General features: G+C 35.9%; 1 protein-coding gene and 1 long non-coding RNA gene across 3 annotated transcripts in view; one reads left to right on the forward strand and one right to left on the reverse strand.

The window, feature by feature from the left end:
* LOC149777422 (calcium/calmodulin-dependent protein kinase kinase 1-like) overlaps positions 1-24,940 on the forward strand; it is a 247,985-nt gene that overhangs the window by 56,601 nt on the left and 166,444 nt on the right. The window lies entirely within an intron of this gene.
* Positions 23,901-24,940, reverse strand: part of LOC149777423 (uncharacterized) — a 66,574-nt gene continuing 65,534 nt past the window's right edge. For both annotated transcript variants that reach the window (XR_016416302.1, XR_016416301.1), the window contains exon 3: positions 23,901-24,468. This is a non-coding gene — a long non-coding RNA (uncharacterized LOC149777423). The remainder of the gene's footprint in view (positions 24,469-24,940) is intronic.

The raw sequence follows: 24,940 nt of genomic DNA on the forward strand, positions 1-24,940 counted from the left end.
CTTGCATTTTTGCACTTCACTGAGCTTATGAACACAGTGGTGCGTACATATACAAGTGAATTTTGACCAGACTGTGTTTCGTTTCATTCTAATGAACAAGTTAATAGCACTCTGACATTGAAGGAGGATGGTCTTAATACAGATTTGTAACCATGACAACAACAAGTATAAATTGAATTTTTTTATGAAATCCAGTTTCAGAATATATCTGACAAATAACTTGAATCATTCCACATTAGTAACTTTTTTTTTTCAAAACCATATTATTAGTAAATTTAGCCAAACTTTGTTCATATGTTTGTACATGTTTTGATATTGTCTGAGACAAGTTATTTCTATTCACTATGCCCACTTAAAGGTCAAAGGCCATGGCAGTTAATTTTATCGTGGAAATGTAATAAAATATTTTTCCTGAACAATACCAGAGACAATTTCAGTGTTCTGCAGTGACAATAAAGAAATGATCTATTTTCAATTCCTGTGCATTCTTCTCTCCGATAGAACATTAATCCCATTGAGGGACTCTTGTTTTGGACATATAAGTGTACATATTTTCATCCCAGTCTGTGGCTGTAGAAATAAATGTATCATTATTTTTATGGAAGTTCCCATCATTTCTTGACATTTATCTCTGATCATTGGGCACATGCAGTTATTTGGGTCCCAATATTTTCAAAATCAGTCAGGGACCCCGAGTGGCTGAGTGGTCTAAAGTGCTCTCCGATATGGATCACTGCCATCTCACCTCTGTCTGCGTGGGTTCAAGTCTAGGATTCGGCCAATGTGGGTATGTGAGAAAGCTTGCCAGTAGCTTCTCGTGGGTCGGTGGTTCTTTCCGGGGTTTTCCTGGGTTCTTCCTCCACCATTAATACTGGCCACCATGCATAGCCTATCGTGTGCTGAAAAATGGCGTTAAACCCCACAACAGCAACAACAACATCAAAATCAGTCAGATGTTTCAGTCAGCCATTCATATGGATCATCTTGGGCTTCTTTGCAAAAGATCACACTCTATTCGGTAAGCCAGCTTGGGGTAGACTTGACGATGTCTACCGTCAACAGTTCAGATTTTGTATAATTATTTTTTAGGGTCATTTGTATGTGCCATATCAACATCACAGAGACAACTTTCTTACACCAAAATGAAAAATAAGGGACACTGGTACAATGGCACAGACTAAAATGAACACTGTAGCTCAGTCCAAGTCATACATACTTGCATATTTAAACATGTAATTGTTTTGATTTTTATACACAATCATGGCACATTGATGACCATATCAACATATAATCCATAATATGTAATAATATATAATCCACAGTCATTTCTAGAATTGGAAGTGTACTGTGATATAGGTGTAGTTTTGTTTTAGTGGGGTATATTACACACTACACCCTGTGGATATTACAGTTCAGGGTAGCCATGAAAGTGTATTGTGATATAGTTGTGGTTGTGTTATAGTGGGGTATATTACACACTACACCCTGTGGATATTACAGTTCAGGGCAGCCATGAAAGTGTATTGTGATATAGTTGTGGTTGTGTTATAGTGGGATATATTACACACTACACCCTGTGGATAGTACAGTTCAGGGTAGCCATGAAAGTGTACTGTGATATAGTTGTGGTTGTGTTATAGTGGGGTATATTACACACTACACCCTGTGGATATTACAGTTCAGGGTAGCCATGAAAGTGTATTGTGATATAGTTGTGGTTGTGTTATAGTGGGGTATATTACACACTACACCCTGTGGATATTACAGTTCAGGGTAGCCATGAAAGTGTATTGTGATATAGTTGTGGTTGTGTTATAGTGGGGTATATTACACACTACACCCTATTGATATTGCAGTTAGGGTAGCGGTGAAAGTGTATTGTGATATAAGGTGTGGATGTGTTATAGCGGGGTATATTGCACACTACACCCTGTGGATATTGTGCTTCAGGGTAACCTTGAAAGTGTATTGTGATATAGGTGTGGTTGTGTTATAGTGGGGTATATTACACACTTCACCCTGTTGATTTTGCGTTTCATGGTAGCCTTGAAAGTGTATTGGACTTGGCCAATGCCAGTATTTATGAAAAGCTGGCAGTAGCCTTTCATGGGTCAGTGGTTCTTACTAAGGTTTTCCTGGGCTTTGTTATCAAAGTAATTGCTTTTTAGGATGGGCCTGGTTATCAAAGTAAATGTTTTTCAGGATGTGCCTGGATATCAAAGCAATTGAATTTCAGGATGGACCTAGTTACCATAGTAATTGCTTCATTAAGTTTAGGATGGTTTTGATTATCAAAGTAATTACTTCATTCATTTTAGGATGTTCCTGGTTATCAAAGTAATTACTTCATTGTATATCATTTGTTACATAATTATTGGATGTTCCTGGTAACACTGGACAACAAATTTTTACAAAAGTCATGTTACTGAAATAAAATTAGTCAATTCTTATCAATTTTTATGTGCTGAACACGAATATGACAGTCAAATTGCAAAATTGGCTCTAGTTTTTTTGTAATCTGCAAGAAATTAATGTTGACATAACGAAATGCATTCCAATAGTAAAAGGTCAACTGTAATAGCCTACCTATAAAAAATCAAGTCATTGACTACATCTTAGATTTCTTCGCCTGTCTCTTGTACAGCTGTTCGGGAGCATCTCTGAGGAGTGTCCAGCAGTAGTCAGCCAGCATTGTAGTGGACCATTTTCCCTGGTATCTTTGTTCCATTGTTGCGATATCTTGATGAAAACGTTCGCCGTGTTCATCACTAACAATACCACAGTTGCTAGGAAAGAAATCCAAATGGGAATGAAGGAAGTGAATCTTTAGAGACATATTGCAGCCAAGTTTCTTATACTTCATCAACATGTCTTCTACTAGTTCCTTATAGTTTTCTGCCCTAACATTTCTGAGGAAGTTTGTAGAAACTAGGCGAAAAGCATTCCATGCTTGTTTCGCGTCACCTTCCAGCAAGTTGTTGAACCGGTCATCTTTGAAAAGCTCTCGAATCTGAGGACCCACAAAAACTCACTCTTTAATCTTTGCTTCGCTGAGTCGAGGGAATTTTTCATGCAGGTATCGGAATGCTGGCAAAGTCCGGTCAATGGCTTTCACGAAGTTCTTCATCAAACCTAGTTTGATGTGAAGGGGTGGTAGCAAGATTTTCTGAGCCTCAACCAGAGCTGGGTGTTGGATATTCTTCTCTCCAATGGCTACATTCTGCCTGTGAGTCCATTCCTTCCTCATGTAGTGCATTTCCCTTGCTCGGCTATCCCACTCGCATAAGAAACACATGTATTTTGTATATCCTTGCTGCAGTCCCATTAAAAGGGCAACTACCTTCAAATCACCACAGAGGTGCCAGCTGTACTTGTTATACTCAATGGAATTCAGTAGCTGCCTTAAGTTATCGTATGTCTCTTTCATGTGGACAGCATACGCTACTGGAATAGATGGAAGAATGTTTCCATTGTGCAAAAGCACAGCCTTGAGACTCAGTTTCGAAGAGTCCACAAATAGTCTCCATTCTTGTGGGTCATGAGTGATTTTTAAAGCATTCATGAGGCCCTCAATATCGGAACAGAATATCAGATTACTTTCCTTTCTGAAGAAAGGCTCCAATTGCTGGTGGCGCTTTCAATATGCAGTAATTGTGACATCTTCTTCTAGAAGATTCCATTGTTGGAGTCTTGATCCTAGCAATTCTGCCTTGTTCTTTGATAAGTCCAAATCACGAATCAGGTCATTTAGTTCTTCCTGTGTTATTCTGTGTGGAGTTGATGATGCACCACAGTGAAAATCTGGATCACTGCATGCTGATGGACCAGGAGAAGAACAGGTCGACTCACCTTTGTCTTCGTCAGATGAATCAAGAGAATATTCTGCTGGAGGTTCTGGAATAGGAAGTCCCTCACCATGTGGAACTGGTCTCAATGCAGACGGAATGTTTGGGTAGACTATTCTCGACTTCTTTCGCTTCGTTATTCCGCCGGAAAGAGGAGGAACCAAGCAGAAGTAACAGTCATTTAGGTGGTTGCTTGGCTCTCTCCACACCATTGGGACTGCAAACGGCATTGATGACCTTTTGCAATTCAACCACTGTGAAAGCTGTGTTGTACATGTAGCACAGCATATATGCGGAGCCCAAGGCTTGTCTCGGTCACCAACCTTGCATCCGAAGTAAAGATGATATGCCTTCTTCACTTGAGAATTGATACTTTTCTTCTGGTTGGCAAATGTCACTTCCCCACAAATATAGCAAAAATTGTCCGCGGTATTAACACACTTTCGAGGCATTACTGTTCTTTATTGTACGTAAATGGATAAAATAATAAGTTTTATGTAACAGTAGCTTGAACTGTCTCGCACAACGTCTAAAATATTTTAAATGCTGAACCTATCTGATTGGGCTTTATATAGTACACTGCTTACGTCAGCTTCAGCAGCCGCCTGGCATTAGTATAATAGGCCTACACATGTATAGTACACTGCTGACGTCAACTTACTTCAGCAGCCGCATGGCATTAGTATTGCATTGCATCAGAAAATGATGCAATCAACTGTGGATGATGTGAGCATGATGGTATTATGCAATGTTACATCATCATTCCGGATGTTGCTGCAGTCCTACTGGAGAAATTTACACAGTGAAACATAGAAAATGAGGTATATGAATATCTTCAAAACGAGAGCCAATACAAATTTTTCACGGTTATATTCGTGTTCGGCACACCAAAATACTACAGATTAGGGCCTTTTCAAGTCAGTAATGATTTCACTGTTGACCAGTGTAATCAAACTAATTAATATATTATTTTAAGGTGTGCCTGGTTGTCAAAGTAATTGCTTCATTAATTTCAGGATGTGTCTGGTTATCAATTGCTTCATTAATTTTAGGATATGTCTGGTTATTGAAAGAATTGCTTCATTAATTTTAGGATGTGTCTGGTTATTAAAGTAATTGCTTCATTAATTTTCGGATGTGTCTGGTTATCATAGTAATTGCTTCATTAATTTTAGGATGTGTCTTGTTATTGAAATAATTGCTTCATTCATTTTAGGATGTGTCTGGTTATCAGAGTAATTGCTTCATTAATTTTAGGATGTGCCTGGTTGTGAAAGTAATTGCTTCATTAATTTTAGAATGTGTCTGGTTGTGAAAGTAATTGCTTCATTAAATTTAGGATGTGTCTGGTTATTGAAATAATTGCTTCATTAAGTTTAGGAATTGTCTGGTTGTCAAAGTTGTTGTTGTTGTAGGGTTTAATGCCATTTTTCGGCACATGATGGTTGTCAAAGTAATTGCTTCATTAATTTTAGGATGTGTTTGGTTATCAAAGTAATTACTTCATTATATATCATTTACAAATATGATGTCCTTAAGAACATCAAAATTAATGTAGCCTTATGGAACTAGATATTTCGAAAAGTTATTGAAAGAGATTGCATTGGAAATTTTTCTCTCCAGTACAGTGTTTCTCCCATGGCTTGGCAGTTTCTTATCAGGAATCAATACTGAATTAATTTCTGTTATAGGTTTTGGTAGTAAATATTCAGTATTAAATATTGCATTAATTTCTATTATAGTTGTAGGATTATATTTGTACCTTTATCTTTTTTGATACACATTTTACAGAAATTAATCATTTTTATCTTGAAATGTTTTGGGGCAGTACATCATGTTTATGCTTTCTTGGAAGGTTGTCTTCCTAAATACACTTTGTGAAATTCTTTTTATTTACATTTTTAGAGTTTCACATTTAATTTGTACCATGTGGTCTATTTTGTAATGATGTGACATTAAACAATATTACATATTTTTAAATATCTTTCCTTGCCTCCATTTACTTCTAGATAACACCATCAACACATCTTGGTAAAAGTCACATTCAGTATTCAAACAAGCAAATATAATTTTGGTGTATATACAAATTTTGTCTGTCTCTTTAGACAGAGAGTGGTATACATACAGTTTGTGTCAGTCTCATTAGACAGAGATTGGTGTATATACAGACTGTCAGTCTGTTTAGACAGAGAGTGATGTATATATACAGAATGTGTCTTATCTTTAGACAGAGAGTGATGTATATACAGATTGTGTCAGTCTGTTTAGACAGAGTGGTGTATATACAGAATGTATCTTATCTTTAGACAGAGAGTGATGTATATACAGATTGTGTCAGTCTGTTTAGACAGAGTTGTATATATACAGAATGTGTCTTATCTTTAGACACAGAGTGATGTATATACAGATTGTGTTGGTCTTTTTAGACTGAGTGGTGTATATACAGACTGTGTCTGTCTCTTTAGACAGAGAATGGTGTATATACACATTGTGTCAGTGATTTTAGACAGAGGTGTATATACAGATTGTGTCAGTCCCTTTAGACAGAGAATGGTGTATATACAGATTGTGTTGGTCTTTTTAGACAGAGTGGTGTATATACAGATTGTGTCAGTGATTTTAGACAGAGGTGTATATACAGATTATGTCAGTCCCTTTAGACAGAGTGGTGTATATACCGACTGTGTCAATCTCTTTAGACAGAGAATGGTATATATACAGATTGTGTCAGTCTTTTTAAACAGAGAGTGGTATATATACAGATTGTGTCATCTCTTTAGACAGAGTGGTATATATACAGATTGTGTCAGTCTCTTTAGACAGAGAATGGTGCATATACAGATTGTGTCATCTCTTTAGACAGAGTGATGTATATACAGACTATTTGTCTTGAGATAAGGACATTGTGGTGCATATGCTTATTTTTATCACTCTCTAGAGTTAGGTGGTTTGATCAGTGGATATTGAGACAGGTATATTGATCAGTGGTTATTAAGATAGGTATTTTGATCAGTGGTTATTCTGATGGGTATTTTGATCAGTGGTTATTCTGATGGGTATTTTGATCAGTGGTTATTGTGATAGGTATTTTGATCAGTGGCTATTGTGATAGTTATTTGATCAGTAGTTATTGTGATAGGTATTTTGATCAGTGGTTATTAAGATAGGTATTTTGATCAATGGTTATTCAGTTATGTATTTTGATCAGTGGTTATTGAGATAGTTATTTTGATCAGTGGTTATTTAGATAGTTATTTTGATCAGTGGTTATTGGGATAGGTATTTTGATTAGTGGTTATTGAGATAGGTATTTTGATTAGTAATTATTGAGATAGGTATTTTGATCAGTGGTTATTCAGATAGGTATTATGATTGGTGGTTATTCAGATATGTATTTTGATCAGTGGTTATTCAAATAGGTATTTTGATCAGTGGTTATTCAAATAGGTATTTTGATTAGTGGTTATTCAAATAGGTATTTTGATTAGTGGTTATTCAGATAGGTAATTTGATTAGTGGTTATCCAGATAGGTATTTTGATCAGTGGTTATCACAAAATGTATCTGAAGTTCCTGTAAACTGTCATTTACAGTAACGTTTTTTGTTTGTTCCTGTTTTCTTCAAGTTGAAGCCATTGTTTTACCTAGCCAGTTTTAAGATGGCTCTGCACCCTGCTCTTCTTAGGTCACAGGCAAATGACACCTTGCCTCATTGGGGTGCACACTGCCTGTTTGGGGGCTTTCTGTCAGGTTTAATGAAAGGCTTATAGTAACATTCTACATGTGTAATTTGGGCATCAGTATTGCACATTTGGCACTAATTTTCACTTGCAGTGCATGCAAATATTAGATTAAATGCACCACTGGAGTGCATACAAATGCCCTCGTCATTAGAAGGGTGCCTTCAGAAGAGACTATAATGGATTGGAAATACCCTGACAGGCAAACAGCATATTTCCTTGACCATGTTGTCTGAGGACAAGATCAGAGTGTACTTTAAATAGTCTGACAGGCAGACAGCATATTTCCTTGACCATGTTGTCTGAGGACAAGATCAGAGTGTACTTTAAATAGCCTGACAGGCAGACAGCATATTTCCTTGACCATGTTGTCTAGGGACAAGACCAAAGTGTACTTTAAATACACTGACTGGCAGACAGCATTTTTCCATGACGATATTGTCTGAGGACAAGATCAGAGTGTACTTTAAATACCCTGACAGTCAGACAGCATATTTCCTTGACCATATTGTCTAGGGACAAGACCAAAGTGTATTTTAAATACCCTGACTGGCAGACAGCATATTTCCATGACGATATTGTCTGAGGACAAGATCAGAGTGTACTTTAAATACCCTGACAGGCAGACAGCATATTTCCTTGACCATGTTGTCTGAGGACAAGATCAGAGTGTACTTTAAATACCCTGACAGGCAGACAGCATATTTCCTTGACCATGTTGTCTGGGGACAAGATCAGAGTGTACTTTAAATACCCTGACAGGCAGACAGCATATTTCCTTGACCATGTTGTCTAGGGACAAGACCAAAGTGTACTTTAAATACCCTGACTGGCATACAGCATATTTCCATGATGATATTGTCTGAGGACAAGATCAGAGTGTACTTTAAATACCCTGACAGGCAGACAGCATATTTCCTTGACCATGTTGTCTAGGGACAAGACCAAAGTGTACTTTAAATACCCTGACAGGCAGACAGCATATTTCCTTGACCATGTTGTCTAGGGACAAGACCAAAGTGTACTTTAAATACCCTGACAGGCATACAGCATATTTCCTTGACCATGTTGTCTGAGGACAAGATCAGAGTGTACTTTAAATACCCTGACAGGCATACAGCATATTTCCTTGACCATGTTGTCTGAGGACAAGATCAGAGTGTACTTTAAATACCCTGACAGGCAGACAGCATATTTCCTTGACCATGTTGTCTAGGGACAAGACCAAAGTGTACTTTAAATAGCCTGACAGGCATACAGCATATTTCCTTGACCATGTTGTCTAGGGACAAGACCAAAGTGTACTTTAAATACCCTGACAGGCAGACAGCATATTTCCTTTACCATGTTGTCTAGGGACAAGACCAAAGTGTACTTTAAATACCCTGACAGGCAGACAGCATATTTCCTTGACCATGTTGTCTAGGGACAAGACCAAAGTGTACTTTAAATACCCTGACAGGCAGACAGCATATTTCCTTGACCATGTTGTCTAGGGACAAGACCAAAGTGTACTTTAAATACCCTGACAGGCAGACAGCATATTTCCTTGACCATGTTGTCTAGGGACAAGACCAAAGTGTACTTTAAATACCCTGACAGGCAGACAGCATATTTCCTTGACCATGTTGTCTAGGGACAAGACCAAAGTGTACTTTAAATAGCCTGACAGGCATACAGCATATTTCCTTGACCATGTTGTCTAGGGACAAGACCAAAGTGTACTTTAAATACCCTGACAGGCAGACAGCATATTTCCTTTACCATGTTGTCTAGGGACAAGACCAAAGTGTACTTTAAATACCCTGACAGGCAGACAGCATATTTCCTTGACCATGTTGTCTAGGGACAAGACCAAAGTGTACTTTAAATACCCTGACAGGCAGACAGCATATTTCCTTGACCATGTTGTCTAGGGACAAGACCAAAGTGTACTTTAAATACCCTGACAGGCAGACAGCATATTTCCTTGACCATGTTGTCTAGGGACAAGACCAAAGTGTACTTTAAATACCCTGACAGGCAGACAGCATATTTCCTTGACCATGTTGTCTAGGGACAAGACCAAAGTGTACTTTAAATACCCTGACAGGCATACAGCATATTTCCTTGACCATGTTGTCTAGGGACAAGACCAAAGACTACATACAATGAGTTTATTCATATTCTTCATAAACATGTTTACTGAGCTTGAATTGTGTTGCCATTGAATTGGGTTGCCATTGAATTGGGTTCATTGAATTGTGTTGCCATTGAATTGGGTTGCCCTGTGGGATTATATATTTGATGAAGTTATTTAGGGAGACAATATGATACATTTAAATGAAGTTATTGTCATTATTATCTGTCCCAAGAATGGATATACAAGGTTCAAATTGGTTCAGCAGTATTTTATCAAGAATCAATATTTTGTCCATTTCTCACTTTCTTATTGGTATAATTTTCTAGAAGCAAATTATATCAACACAGCTCAGTGCAAATCTTGTAGGCATTATTTTCTAGAAGCAATTGATATCAACAAAGTTCAGTAGAAATCTTGTTCAATATTTAAACAAGTGGCTCTGATTTCAGCCGAGTGACTATCGGAGATGTTGATACATGACTCTGATTGCAGACGAGTCACAATCAGAAATGTTGATATATCACTCTCATTTCAGGTGAGTCACTATCAGAGATGTTGATACATTTTGTCTTTCTTCATAGAGAGAGATTTGGACAAGTTATGTGTTATGTCCATATTTAACTGGGGGGTTGGGGGGTAGCCTAATACATTTTTCCAAAAGTTTTCTTTAGAACCATGTTTATTTTCAGAAACCTTGTCAGATGCATTTGCAAAACAATGTCTTTGGGGATTTTGTAAAAATCACAATCCTAATAAGAACACTGTCCTGCCAACAACAAGAAATATAACATCATAGATGCTGATGCCAGAGAAGTGGTTACAAATGAGATATACAACGACACATGCATATACATACATAAATCAAAACAAAGAATAAGACTTGTATAAAAATTATGAAATGGAAGTTAAATCAGTTCACTCCTTTAGTCATCCTAATGCAATTATGCACAGACAGAAACATGTACATGTTATTTAATGTAGAGAACATAGGGTTACCAAATAAGCAAGTTTGATTTGTGAGAGTAAATGAATGTGTGTATAAGATGTGATTTCTTAAAAATCAGAGTAATTTGATTAGTCTTGAAGAAAGTGTGTTTGTGTGTGTGATTTATATTTTTAACATAGATTTAACAATTTTACAGTCATATCGCTATGATGTCCGCAATGTGGCAGTTTATAGTGATGTCTAGCACTGGGGCATCATGCCGCAGACATGTAGCATCATGTCGCACCCAGTCACATTATCCTGACACCAGGCTAACCTCTTAATTCTGAGCGCCAAGTGAGGCAGCTGTTACTACCATTTTTTAAAGTCTTTGGTATGACTTGGCTGAGGTTGTAACCCGCAACCTCCCACATCTGAGGCAGATACTCTGACCACTAGGCCATTGGAGCGGTCTAGAAAGTGTTTTGCAGTTTCTTTTTCACAGCAGAAGCAATACTCCTTGTTAGATACATGGTTTGAATATAAAACATAATTTAAACTGCTAGACTTTGTTCTCTGCCTAGTGTGCATAACCTGTGACATTTTACCGCTGCCATAATAATAACATCAAATGATTTCTTTTTCTTGATTCAAGTAGGCTTTGAAATCAGACAATGAAGTTATGATTCTTACTTCCAGGAATAACAAGTGCCATTTACGAATAATAGTAATCAAAAAATGAAGTACAGAACAATGTTGTTCTACGTATTGGAGGTTGAACAACATTTGTTGATCAAGTGGAGTAGATTTAATGTTCTATAAAAATAGTCAAATCACATCTTGAAGATCTACCAGAGCTAATCCATGATAAATTTTGAACTACTGAATAAAATTATCCTTGTAATGTGAGTTTAGGCATTCCAAAATAATTTAACAGTACAGTTGTGCAGGGGATGCACTTTATCATTATTCTCATCACCTTCACATTTATTTTTTCCAGGAGTTCTTTGACATCCATTGTGTAATTGTTCCAAATGTGATCAGCGTAATCCGACATAGCTAAAACATTAGATTTGTACATTCTTTCCAAAGACAATCAATCCATTTTTTAAAAATATTAAAATCATTCTAAACAGATTAATTTCTCCAGGCTTAATATCAGAAATATATTTAATATGCACATAATGAGTGGCAGCACTGGCTATAATAATGCCCGTATGTTTAACTTAATGTCGTGTACTTTCTGTATTTGTTGTTATTGTTGCTGTGAGTTTAACGCTATTTTCTGAACATGATATAGGCTATACATAGCAGCAAGTATAATTGGTAGAGAGAGAGAAACCAAGAAAACCCCAGTAAGAACCTCTGACACACAGGAAGCTACTGGCAAGCTTTCACAGATACCCACATCAGCCTAGTCATAGACTTAAACCAGTATTTAACAGCAGTGAGATGGCAGTGATCATCAGCAAAGGCAGGCACTTTATACAGCTTGCTTGGGGTCATATACAATATAGACTGGTTTAATAGTTGCCTTTTCATGATATTATTAAGTCCTATCCAGATTAAATCTCACAAGCCATCACCTGGAATATTCATATATCTTTTCAGTATCTGACTTTAAGATTTCACCAGCTAAGATCTGATTACCAGCTATTATATATAATTCTGCATCATAAGCAAATAGTCCAATTGATGATTCTGTATTCTCTGCAATATAATTGATCCCAAAAGGATTTCTGGGGGAATACAGAATTGATGCATTTAATATCTGAGGACTTGGAATTTGTAATAACCCATTGTTTTCTTGACAGTACATAACTATGAAATCATGATAACAAATTATAGGATCTAAGATGCTGATGCCTGTTAGATTTACTTGAGTCTTTTGGGGGCATTTTGTTATCGCTATCCTTTTGGGGGCATTTTGTTATCGCTATCCTTTTGGGGGTATTTTGTATTAAGCAGCTGAAGTGTCAGAGTTTAAATATTGAGTGGTAAATCAATTCTGTTTAGTTTTAGAGTCAAAGAATAGGCATGAAACATAAGGGAAACTTCTTTTTAATATTGACAAATTTGCTCAAAAGATTCCTACTTATGCCTGCATATCCTTTGCAAGTTGTTGCATTTATGAACTACAAACTCTGTTTTTGCAGAAGGGACTGCTGAAGGTATCTAGAGAGATAAGAGATGTTTTCTTTTCTTTACTAGTAGGTATATGGGGCAAATAGAAAATCTTATAATGAATCAATATCGTGGCATGTTTTGTTTAGTTTGATGTAGTATGTAACATCTAGGTTACTTATTGCTGATACAGTTGGCATGCCTTGTGTGAGTACATACATTGGTAGCTTACCCATACTGATCCAATGGTGGGATTCAAACCCAAACCACTTTGGTCATGAGAACAGCACACCAACCACTGAGCCATGACAACTACTCCCTGCTTTGGTCACCTCTTTAGACAAGTTGGAGGGTGCATTTTGTGTATTCTACTGCACATGGGGGTGGGGGGTTAATTTATCATCACTTTGTAACAGCTCAGTTTGCTTAAAGCGAATGTTGTCAACACTGCTAAATAAAATTTGTGTTCTATATTTAAACATCTCTTGTTTTAACTGACGCACAGATTTCGACAGTCTAATAATCTCATGACAGAAACAATTTGGTTGCCACTTAGACACTCTTACAACCTTTTTGCCATTTCCTGAGACATTTCGCTTGTTTCCTGTGTGATGGAAATCCTGACTTATTTTGTGTAAATTTGTCATATAAAATCAAATTTTTATTTTCAATTTTCCGGGGGTTGAAGATTTCTTAAATCTAAGTTCCATGATTCAGAAAAGTCAAACTTGCAAACACCAGCGACTTTTCTGCATATATGTCCTACAACTTTGTTTTAGTAAATGAATATCAGTCAGGTTTTATGTGCTTTTACTGCTGTAACTTGTTTTGGGGCACTCATGTGCACATAATGATTACCAAATCAATGAAATAATTTTATTTTATTTTTTATCTATACAAAGGTGATTTCACTCCTGACGATGATAAAATATTTCATCTAAATGTCACAGACCAAGGAAATGTAATATCTGTTTCATCCCATGTTTTATTTTATCCGGGCACAATGATGCTTTTCGCCTGGTAAAATCTGTAACCATTATTAACTTAAAGTAAAAATGGGTGAGTCCATTTCCAGATTTTCTAGTGTTTGAGAGCATGTAAATCTGAATATTTTATTGTTTGGGTTATTTATATTTTGAAAGTTATTGAGAAAGATATGAAATATTTTGATAAAGGTATTGACAGAGATGGTACAAGATAATTTGACAGGGTTATTGCAAGAGAGATGATTTAAGATATTTTGACAAAGTTATTGATGTTTTTTGACAGTTATTGAGAGAGATGAAATGAGATATTTTTGGACAATTAGTGAGACAGTTGAGATATTTTGACAAAGTTTTAAAGAGAGATGATTTGAGATAATTTGACAGTTATTGAGAGAAATATGAAGTATTTTACAACAATATTTAGAGAGATGATATGAGATATTTTTCAAAGTTTTTAAGAGAGATAATTTGAGATAATTTGACAGTTATTGAGAGAAATATGAAGTATTTTACAACAATATTTAGAGAGATTATATGAGATATTTTTACAAAGTTGTTCAGAAGGATATTAACTGATATTTCTGACTTTTAGTAGATGTAAAGGGCAAATTTAAATCTTATTGAGTGTCAGTGTAGTAATAATGATGTGCCTTGAAACTGCAATATATGCTAGATGGGGGTTGTTTTTATCTATTTTAACTGAAGACAATAATTCCAGTTTGGAGACAAATTATGCAAACCTTAAAATTGAATATTTGCAAATAGAATGTTCTCTTTTAGAGATTCCAGCTCAAAATTGCAGCAATTTTCGAGAGTTGTGGGCATTTGCCCAGTAGTTGGTGAGACCAATAACTTTGCCACAGTGTGTGTCATGCAACTGGAACACACTAGCTGTCCAACATTAATGCAAACTGCTTTTTACAGAGACTAAGAAACGTGAGGTGTAGTCTTATAGTTTTTCCTAGTGGTTAAGTTTTTGTAAAGGTTGAATAGCTGATGTTATTCTGGTATGTTGCATTTATAATTGAACAAATGACTCCAATTAGCATGAAAAAATGACAGTATTCAATTATTTAACCAACTATAACATTATTGACAATGCTTAGTCAAAATTACATCCGTTATTTAAAGCTACAGCTATAATTTTGGTTGGTTCATATGTTGTGACAGTCTCCTGAGACAAAACTGTTTTATATCGAAATGATTGCAGATTGTATCTAATGTTCCAGTTATAACAACTATAACATTATTGACAATGCTCAGTTAAAATTACATCCGTTATTTAAAGATACAGCTATAATTTTGGTTGGTTCATATGTTGTGACAGTCTCCTGAGACAAAACTGTTTTGTGTCGAAATGATTGCAGATTGTATCTAATGTTCCAGTTAGATGATGTAATAACATGGTGCCTGTTTGATGTGGTTGGATAAAACAAGAAAAGTAACTGTTTTATAATATAGTCAGTACAGTCATCATGTGCTGTGGCCCCCTACCCCCACTCCCACCCCTTTTATATAAAAATATTAAGAAAATAATGGGGAAAGAAACAGGCAATCATCTGTATGCAGTTCACCTTATAACAAACATTTTCATGAATCTTCTTAAATCTCTGAACATACAAACAGAAGACCCGAGAAAATAAAATATTGGCAATGTTATTATACCTGTTTTATTTCAACATTATTTAGTTCAGTGGCTTATGGTGCAAAGCAACATTGATCTGTATTGAGGCTAATATTTAATAAGTCTTTTCAGAGTTTATTAATGAATTCTCCAAATTATTTTGAAGATGAAAAAAAACATCGTTCATATGTAACTGGGTAAAGGATTGCAACCAGCCATATTTGGCCACTTTCAGATGGTTTAAGTCATAGAGTACTTATAGTACTTTGATTATTGATTGGCTCTTATTGTCCATTTCCAAGCAAAAAATTATAATGCTTTGTTCAGATTATTTTTATTAAAATCAGGGTTTTAATTTTAGACTGGACCACTTACAGATTATAATTACATGTAGTAGACTGTCATGCGACTTGTAGCAGTCTGTCACAAGACATGTTGCAATCTGTCATGAGACCTGTAGCAGTCTGTCACAAAACATGTTGCAGTCTGTCATGAGACAGCAGTCAGCAGTCAACCCAGAGACATGTAACAGACTGTTCAGAGACAAAATTATTTGGGTGGGTCAGAATATTTCAATGATGCTGACACCATTCAGCAGACCTTTTTCTCGCTTTTTCCCACTGATATTCCACTCAGGTGGAAATTAGTTGTACTGTTCTATTTTATTGCTATCAGTCCATTGAAACTGAAGTTTAGTATCAGTAATACATAATCTGTTGCTCTTGCATAGCCTGCTCATTTCTGGATGGAATATACCCGTGACTGTATAAAGAGAATTCATCCTCCCATAGTTCTGTATTTCAGAACATTTCATTACTCATAGCTATCTTATCCATGCTTGGTAATACTTATTCTTTTTCCAGTCACAGACATTTGTGCTGTTTAAAATACTTTAAAGGGAAATTTGATTTTCTTCGAGCGATACATCACATTTTGAGCATTTTCTTTATGTGCATCATTATTATTGTGTAGAATTACCCTCACATCAAATATGATTCCTGTTCAGAATTCTCTCTCTCTCTTTCTCTTTTGAGAGTTATTTTCATTTTTGTTGTTTGGTTACTTTTTTTATAACCTTGCATTGAGGTTACTACCTCTTAGGGTGTCAGCATTACTATTGTCTTTCGGAATTATTCTATTCCTTTTTCTCTATCAGGTAGGTATTTTGTTATCACTATCCTTGCTGATTTAGTCTGCACACTCAACTTGATTGTGTTTTATTGTTCAATGCAAATCATTGCAGTGCATATACCTTTTAATGTAACTTGCATGATTTTCATCTTGATGACATCAGAAACAGATGTTGTGTTGTGTGGTGTGTTTAGTAATACAGCACCAGTTCATTCTTAAATGGAAATATAGGGTAATGTTACTCACTATAATTCTTATTATTAGCCATCTCACCAAGTTTGGTTTTTGCTGATTGTTGATCTCCAGTTCTCTAAAAAGTCTAGTTGACTTCATCTTTAAATAAATTAATAGTATTATTGGTTGTTTTAATTCTATTAATTTTCAGTACTCAGCATTTCTGACTTTTTTAAATTAAAAAACATCAGTGGTTGTTTGAGACAACACCTGGGAAAGGCTTATTATTGCTGTTTAAAATTAGAGTAGACATAATATGTTAATATTCATGCCTTTGTTTTTGCAGGAGGAGCACACTCCTCAATCCCATAAGGCAAGTCAAGAAGCACCACACTCTTGTTTCTACTAGGACAGTGTGAGTCATGCCCTCCTTATGAGGGAGGAGCATCACACTCTTCTGTTCTGCAGGGCACATTGTTAGTTGCTCACCACCCTGAACCCCACACCTACACCCATCATTGCTAATAGAAACACTTGGTATGGAGAGAACTAAGTCTCTCAGATCTGGTGACTGGTCAGAGCCACCTGACTAGTCACCAGACGCTGGACTATGAGTACCAGTAACTGGTCATTTGAGCCCCTTTCAGTATGGGATAAAAATCAGGTCAAGACCCTCCTCTCCAGATTACTGTTTAATCCTTTTTTGGATTAGTAGTCAGCATACAGACCACCAAATTCGAAAAGGGGATCCTTTCCTATAATCCCACTAACCTCCTATGGGTTGTGGGGTCTTCCACCACAGGAAGTGGATGGACATTTCCCTTCAAGTAGCCATGGACTTAAGGGCCTTGGTCCCATGGTAGGGAGGTTGATGCTGCAGTCCATGGACTACCATCTTCCTCAGACAAAGTTGGATCAAAAAGAGGAAGAGGCACAGACCTTCCTCATAACACCCCAGGAGTACTGAAAAAGGTTGTGGGTTCGATCCCTTGCTGAGTCATAATAAAGACTTACAACAATGGTACTAACAGCTGCTTTGCTTGGTGCTCAGCATTAAGAGGTTAGTGTTAGGACTGGTTGGCCTGGTCTCAGGATAATGTGACTGGGTGTGACATCATGCTACATGTCTGCGGCATGATGCCCCAGTGCTAGACATCACTATAAGCTGCCACACTGCAGACATCATAGCGATATGACTGAAAAATTGTTAAAGTTACATTAAAAATCCAAATCACACACATAATCCTGAATGTCCTTAAATGAACTAAGAATAATCCCAAAATAAGGATTTAGTCTGAAATATCAAAGAGCACCTTGTAATTCCAATGGATAATTTAAACAAAAAAATCCTCTCCAATATTAACTGAAAAACAAGTAAAACTATTTTGTCTAAGAACTGATGTTAAGATAGGAATGAGTAATTCTGAAGTAAACAACATTTATATAAAGAGTCATATACGAATACATTTTTGCACTATAGTCAGTTCCATCTGAGTCTTATGTGAATGCAGTTTTGCACTGCTGTCAGTTCCATCAGAGTCTAGTATGAATACATTTTTGCACTACAGTCAGTTGCATCTGAGTCTCATGTAAATAGTTCTGCACTGCTGTCAGTTCCATCTGAGTCTTATATAAATACATTTTTGCACTACAGTCAGTTGCATCTGAGTCTTATGTGAATACAGTTTTGCACTGCTGTCAGTTCCATCTGAGTCTAGTATGAATACATTTTTGCACTACAGTCAGTTCCAACTGAGTCTTATATGAATAGTTTTGCACTACAGTCAGTTCCATCTGAGTCTTGTATCAATACAGTTTTGCACATCTGAGTCTTGTATGAATACATTTTTGCACTGCAGTCAGTTCCAACTGAGTCTTATATGAATAGTTTTGTACCACAGTCAGTTCCATCTGAGTCTTGTATGAGTAGTTTTGCACTGCAGCCAGTTCCATCTTAGTCTTGTATGAATACAGTTTTGCACTGCAGTCAATTCCATCTTAGTCTTGTATGAATACAGTTTTGCACTACAGTCAGTTCCATCTTAGTCATATATGAATACATTTTCATAACCTGTTTCACTGTTTTTTTTGTTGCATGCTAGGTTAAAGCTTTGTTTTGTTCTTGTTGGTTTTTATTTGGTTGGGTGTTGGCATTTGTGCTTTGTTTTGATTTCATTGGTATTTGTTTGGTTGCTAGCATTTAAGCATGTTTTTGTTAGTTTTAAAGCACTTTGTCACATTATGGTCTGTATGATGCAGAGTATATGGAAGTTAAGTGCATTTCTCAAGGACACATGGAGGCATTCAAATTATGCTGATAGCAGAATAAAATAGTAGGTGTGGTTCCCCTGGAAAGGTGTTGTTTGCATGAATGTTCCATTGTTTCTCACCCTTTGGGAGTAAAGCAATTATCAGTTGTTAATTGTAAGGCTGAAGTTTACTTGTGTGGTAATCCTTTATTGTGTGGAATTCCTATTTTTTTTTTTATACTTTAAAATTTAACATGAGCCTTTTCACTTGTCTAGTGGGACACGGCTCTTCTCTCCATTATGTAGGTTAAGTAAGCTTATGGCATGGTGCTATTCTACCTGATGAACCTACCCTATTCCTGCAATAACAGTGAAACCTGCCTTAGTGGACACTTGCAAATGTAGACCACCTGCTTACAAGTTCACTTTAGGTGCCCTGTATGGACAGGCATAAGTGTACATAATTTCTTGAACACCAGAGTTGCAAAACAATTTTGATTTTGATTTCAGAAGTTAATGTTTTCATCAATCAGAAAATAATCTCCATATATTAGGAAAATATTTTCTTAAAATTAACACAGCCTTCTGGTTTATTGCTAGTAAGAAGGCACAGGGTATAGGTAAAGTTTGAGAGTAAAACTTGCCTTAACAAAGAGTGATCTTTATATAAAGGACACCTGCTGGTATAAAACATATCCTTAAAAGAACAAATGCTGGTAAAAGTCAAAGGATAACATTTTTGACACTTTGTTCATTTATTTCCAGAAAGGAAAATCGTGTGGACCCTTGAGTCTATAATAGTGTTTGTGCTTTTATGTTCCTTGTATACTCTACATTGATGATGTCAAGTGTAGGTTCTTTGTATACAGGCTGCACTGTACATTGATGATGTCAAGTGTAGGTTCTTTGTATACAGCCTTCACTCGACATTGATGATGTCAGGTGTAGGTTCTTTGTTTACAGGACTCACTGTATATTGATGTCAGGACTAGGTTCTTTGTATTAAGGCTTCAGTCGACATTGATGAAGTCAAGTGTTGGTTCTTTTGATACAGGCTTCACTCGACATTGAAGATGTCAGGTGTAGGTTCTTTGTATACAGGCTTCAATCGACATTAATGATCTCAAGTGTTGGTTTTTTGTACAAAGGCGTCACTATACATTGACAACATCAAGTCTTGGTTCTTTTTATACAGGCTTCACTCTACATTGATGATGGCAAGTGTCCGTTATTTGTATACAGGCCTCACTGTACATTGATGTCAAGTGTAGGTGTATTTAAGAAGAGATATCATGAGAATGTATGTGTTTCTAATAGATAATGGAATTTTGTATTTTAATACTAAACATGCTAAGTTAAACAGTAATTATTGCTATCATCATGTAATGTGCCTTGTTATACTCTCCTTAAGAGGGCCTCAAGGGAGAATAGTCCTTGACTAATGAGTCACCCTCTATAAATAAATCATTATTATTTTTATAGGTTCTTTGTATAAAGGCCACACTGTACATTAATGATGCCAAGTGTAAGTTCTTTGTATACAGGATTCACTTTATATCAGTGGTGTCAGGTGTTGGTTCTTTGTATACAGGCCTCATTGTACATTGATGTCAAGTGTAGGCACTTTGTATGCAGGCCTCACAGTATATTTATGTCAAGTGTAGGTTCTTTGTATATAGGCCACACTGTACATTGATGATGTCAGGTGTAGGTTCTTTGTATGCAGGCTTTATTTGACACTGATGATGTCAAGTGTAGGTTCTTTGTATACAGACCTCATTATACATTGATGATGTCAAGTGTAGGTTCTTTGTATGCAGGCCTCACTCTATAATGATGATGTCAAGTGTAGATTCTTTGTATACAGGCTTTATTTGACACTGATGATGTCAAGTGTAGGTTCTTTTTATACAGGCCTGACTGTACATTGATGTCAAGTGTAGTATCTTTGTATACAGGCCTCACTGTACATTGATGATGTCAAGTGTAGGTTCTTTGTATACAGGCCTCATTGTACATTGATGATGTCAAGTGTAGGTTCTTTGTATACAGGCCTCACTCTATAATGATGATGTCAAGTGTGGATTCTTTGTATACAGGCTTTATTTGACACTGATGATGTCAAGTGTAGTTTCTTTGTATACAGGCCTCATTGTACATTGATGATGTCAAGTGTAGGTTCTTTGTATACAGGCCTCATTGTACATTGATGATGTCAAGTGTAGGTTCTTTGTATACAGGCCTCATTGTACATTGTTGATGTCAAGTGTAGGTTCTTTGTATACAGGTTTCACTCTCTAATGATGATGTGAAGTGTAGATTCTTCTTATACAGGCCTGACTGTACAATGATGTCAAGTGTAGATTCTTGGTATACAGGCATCACTGTACATTGATGATGTCAAGTGTAGGTTCTTTGTATACAGGCCTCATTGTACATTGATGATGTCAGGTGTAGGTTCTTTGTATACAGGTTTCACTCTATAATGATGATGTCAAGTGTAGGTTCTTTTTATACAGGCCTGACTGTACATTGATGTCAAGTGTAGTTTCTTTGTATACAGGCCTCACTGTACATTGATGATGTCAAGTGTAGGTTCTTTTTATACAGGCCTCACAGTACATTGATGGCAAGTGTAGGTTCTTTGTATACAGGCCTCATTGTACATTGATGATGTCAGGTGTTGGTTCTTTGTATACAGGTTTCACTTTATAATGAGGATGTCAAGTATAGATTCTTTGTATACAGGCCTCATTGTACATTGATGTCAAGTGTAGGTTCTTTGTATATAGGCCTCACTGTACATTGATGATATCAAGTGTAGGTTCTTTGTATACAGGCCTCATTGTACATTGATGATGTCAGGTGTAGGTTCTTTGTATACAGGTTACACTCTATAATGATGATGTCAAGTGTAAATTCTTTGTATACAGGCCTCATTGTACATTGATGTCAAGTGTAGGTTCTTTGTATGCAGGCCCCACTGTACATTTATGTCAAGTGTAGGTTCTTTGTATACAGGTCACACTGTACATTGATGATGTCAGGTGTAGGTTCTTTGTATACAGGTTTCACTCTATAATGATGATGTCAAGTGTAGGTTCTTTTTATACAGGCCTGACTGTACATTGATGTCAAGTGTAGTTTCTTTGTATACAGGCCTCACTGTACATTGATGATGTCAAGTGTAGGTTCTTTGTATACAGGCTTCATTTTACATTGATGATGTCAGGTGTAGGTTCTTTGTATACAGGTTTCGCTCTATAATGATGATGTCAAGTGTAGGTTCTTTGTATACAGGTCTCACTGTACATTGATGATGTCAAATGCAGGTTCTTTTTATACAGGCCTCATAATACATAGATGTCAAGTGTAGGTTCTTTGTATACAGGCCTCATTGTACATTGATGATGTCAGATGTAGGTTCTTTGTATATAGGTTTCACTCTATAATGATGATATCAAGTGTAGGTTCTTTTTATACAGGCCTCACTGTACATTGATGTCAAGTGTAGGTTCCTTGTATACAGGCTTTACTCTACAGTGATGATGTCAAGTGTTGGTTCTTTGTATACAAGCTTCACTCTGCAGTGATGATGTCAAGTGTAGGTTCTTTGTATACAGGCCTCACTGTATATTGATGATGTCAAGTGTCGGTTCCTAGTATACAGGCTTCACTCTGGCAATGTCAAATGTATAACTCATAACAAAAGTATGAAACATACTTTTTATATACAGTCATGCCTGTTAATTGGAGACACTCAAAGCATCACAAAATTTGTCCTTCATAAACATGTGTCCTGTATACAGAGGTAACAAAGAGCATGCATAGAAGAGAAGAGACCTGTAAATATAGCACTTTATGAGCACATTTACATTATCTTTAGGTGTCTGCTGTGGAAAGTTATGCTGTATATTTTTATATCTTTCATCACATGCATATGTTTACATTTCATTGCTTCTGGAAACATAACTTGATGTTTGGCCATTTCATACCTCTCATTTATTAAAACAGCAGATCTTCCAAAGTTAACAGCTGTACAAACTGTTTACTTGATTATTACCCTGACCATGGAAATTGCTGCTGGAGAGGCAGAATATTGCACTGCTTTGATGGTATCCACATGGTCTGGTTCTTGGTTGCACTGGCATCCACCAACAATTAGATTAAACAAATTATACATTAAATCTCCCCTAGACAGATCTGCTGGTGTTATTATTAATAAATAATTACTTTCTTTTGTACAGTAACCTGTAGGTGACTGGTTCTATATTGTTTCAATCAACTGGGACACAGTCTGACAGTGAATTACAAAGTCAACAAGATTTGTGGGAATTTTAAAAACATTTAGATTAAAAAACTTTAGAGGAAGAAGATAAATTCTGTTTTTAATGTCTAAAAGTGGAAACAAAATATTACATACTAAATTAGTATACAAGCTTGATCTAAGGCAATTGTTTCATGTACAGCCCAAAAGCATCTGAAACATTGTGTATGTGTATATGTGTGTATAAGAACTTTATAAATAAATAGAGATAAACAGTTTAATATTTTCTGTTATGTATAATGTATTTTTTTTAATGTATTATACCTTGATATGATGTTAAAGATTGTTCAATATTCCATCAGAACTCAAATTATATAATAAAATTATGATCTTGGTACTACTTACAATACTATAAATAAATGTATGCGTTGACTGGTTCATCCAATATATTGATGCCACATTTTTTGCATATGATGAAATAAATAATATTTTTGTTGCACTATTAGTATCACAATACATTTTAAATGTTTCTTTCATATTATTACTACTGAAAGAATTATTTGCATTAATGAAAGAACAGTGTGAACATCTAGGCCTATTACATTTAATTGATGATCCAGCGACTTTTTTAGTTTAGAATTAATTAAGAAACATATAAGATTTTTAGTCCTTTATTAAGAAAGTGTCATTTTGCTTTCGTGTAGCAATTTAACACTTGTTTTACATGATAATTTTAATAAATCCCAAATTTATTGATAATCTTACCTATATTAGGTAAATGTGAATTATATTCAATAACAAAAGGAATGATGTCTTCAGTTCTTTTATTGATGTTTTACTAGAGGATGACCTCCCTCGATTTTATAGCCTGGTGGGAATGGATAGATAGAACATCAACAGAGAACTGAGCAAGACAATTGGGAAGAAATAATGCAATACGAGCCCTCTTAGACAAGAAAAATAACAAAATTTAATCGGTAACAGTTAATAGCGGCATCTCCAACTCAATCTAAGTTATGTCAACAGAATTAAATAGCAGTGTCTAATTTGGATTTATTTCATCATAATAGCAAGTGGTGAAAAGACCACACTGTCCACAACTGATTGCATCACCTTCTTATCTTGACCCATGTAATACATCTTCCTATTCTCTAGTCTGACTATTCTGAATGCTTCATCTCTTTTCCGGACTTCCTAGTCTTTTATTCTGAACACGTCATCTCTTTTCTGGACTTCTGACTTTCGTTTTCAGACTGTTCTGTCTCTCCCAGAAAGCTGTTTCCTTAAAGGACAAAATTACCCCATAAATCTCTATATGGATCACTTTCTATCATACATAAAATTCCCTCACTTATGTTACTCAAAAGCATAACTAGTTATCCAAACACTGTATAAATTCTGACATAATTCAATAGATCACTCTCATTTTACAGCAACCGACTGTAAATTAACATGTGAGTGGTGTATCTAACATTACCATATCTCTTTACCTACGTTATCACATGCTGGATTACTACTGCATAAAATTTACAGAATTCTAGCTCACAGCAATCCCAAACCTTCAAGATTATTTAAACATTACAAAATCAGATATAAACATGCGATTATCGTTAACTCACAATAATCAGTATCGTCCTAACAGACAAAGGAAATTATTTCATATAACCCTATGAAATCCTACACATATGAAAATTTGGATCACATGCAATCCATCAATTCTCTCAGTGGACTAGTAATTGTAAAATTAAAGAGAT

The sequence above is a fragment of the Sinohyriopsis cumingii genome, chromosome 18, assembly GCF_028554795.1.
Source record: "Sinohyriopsis cumingii isolate HCF-2022 chromosome 18, ASM2855479v2, whole genome shotgun sequence".
NCBI lineage: Eukaryota > Metazoa > Mollusca > Bivalvia > Unionida > Unionidae > Sinohyriopsis > Sinohyriopsis cumingii.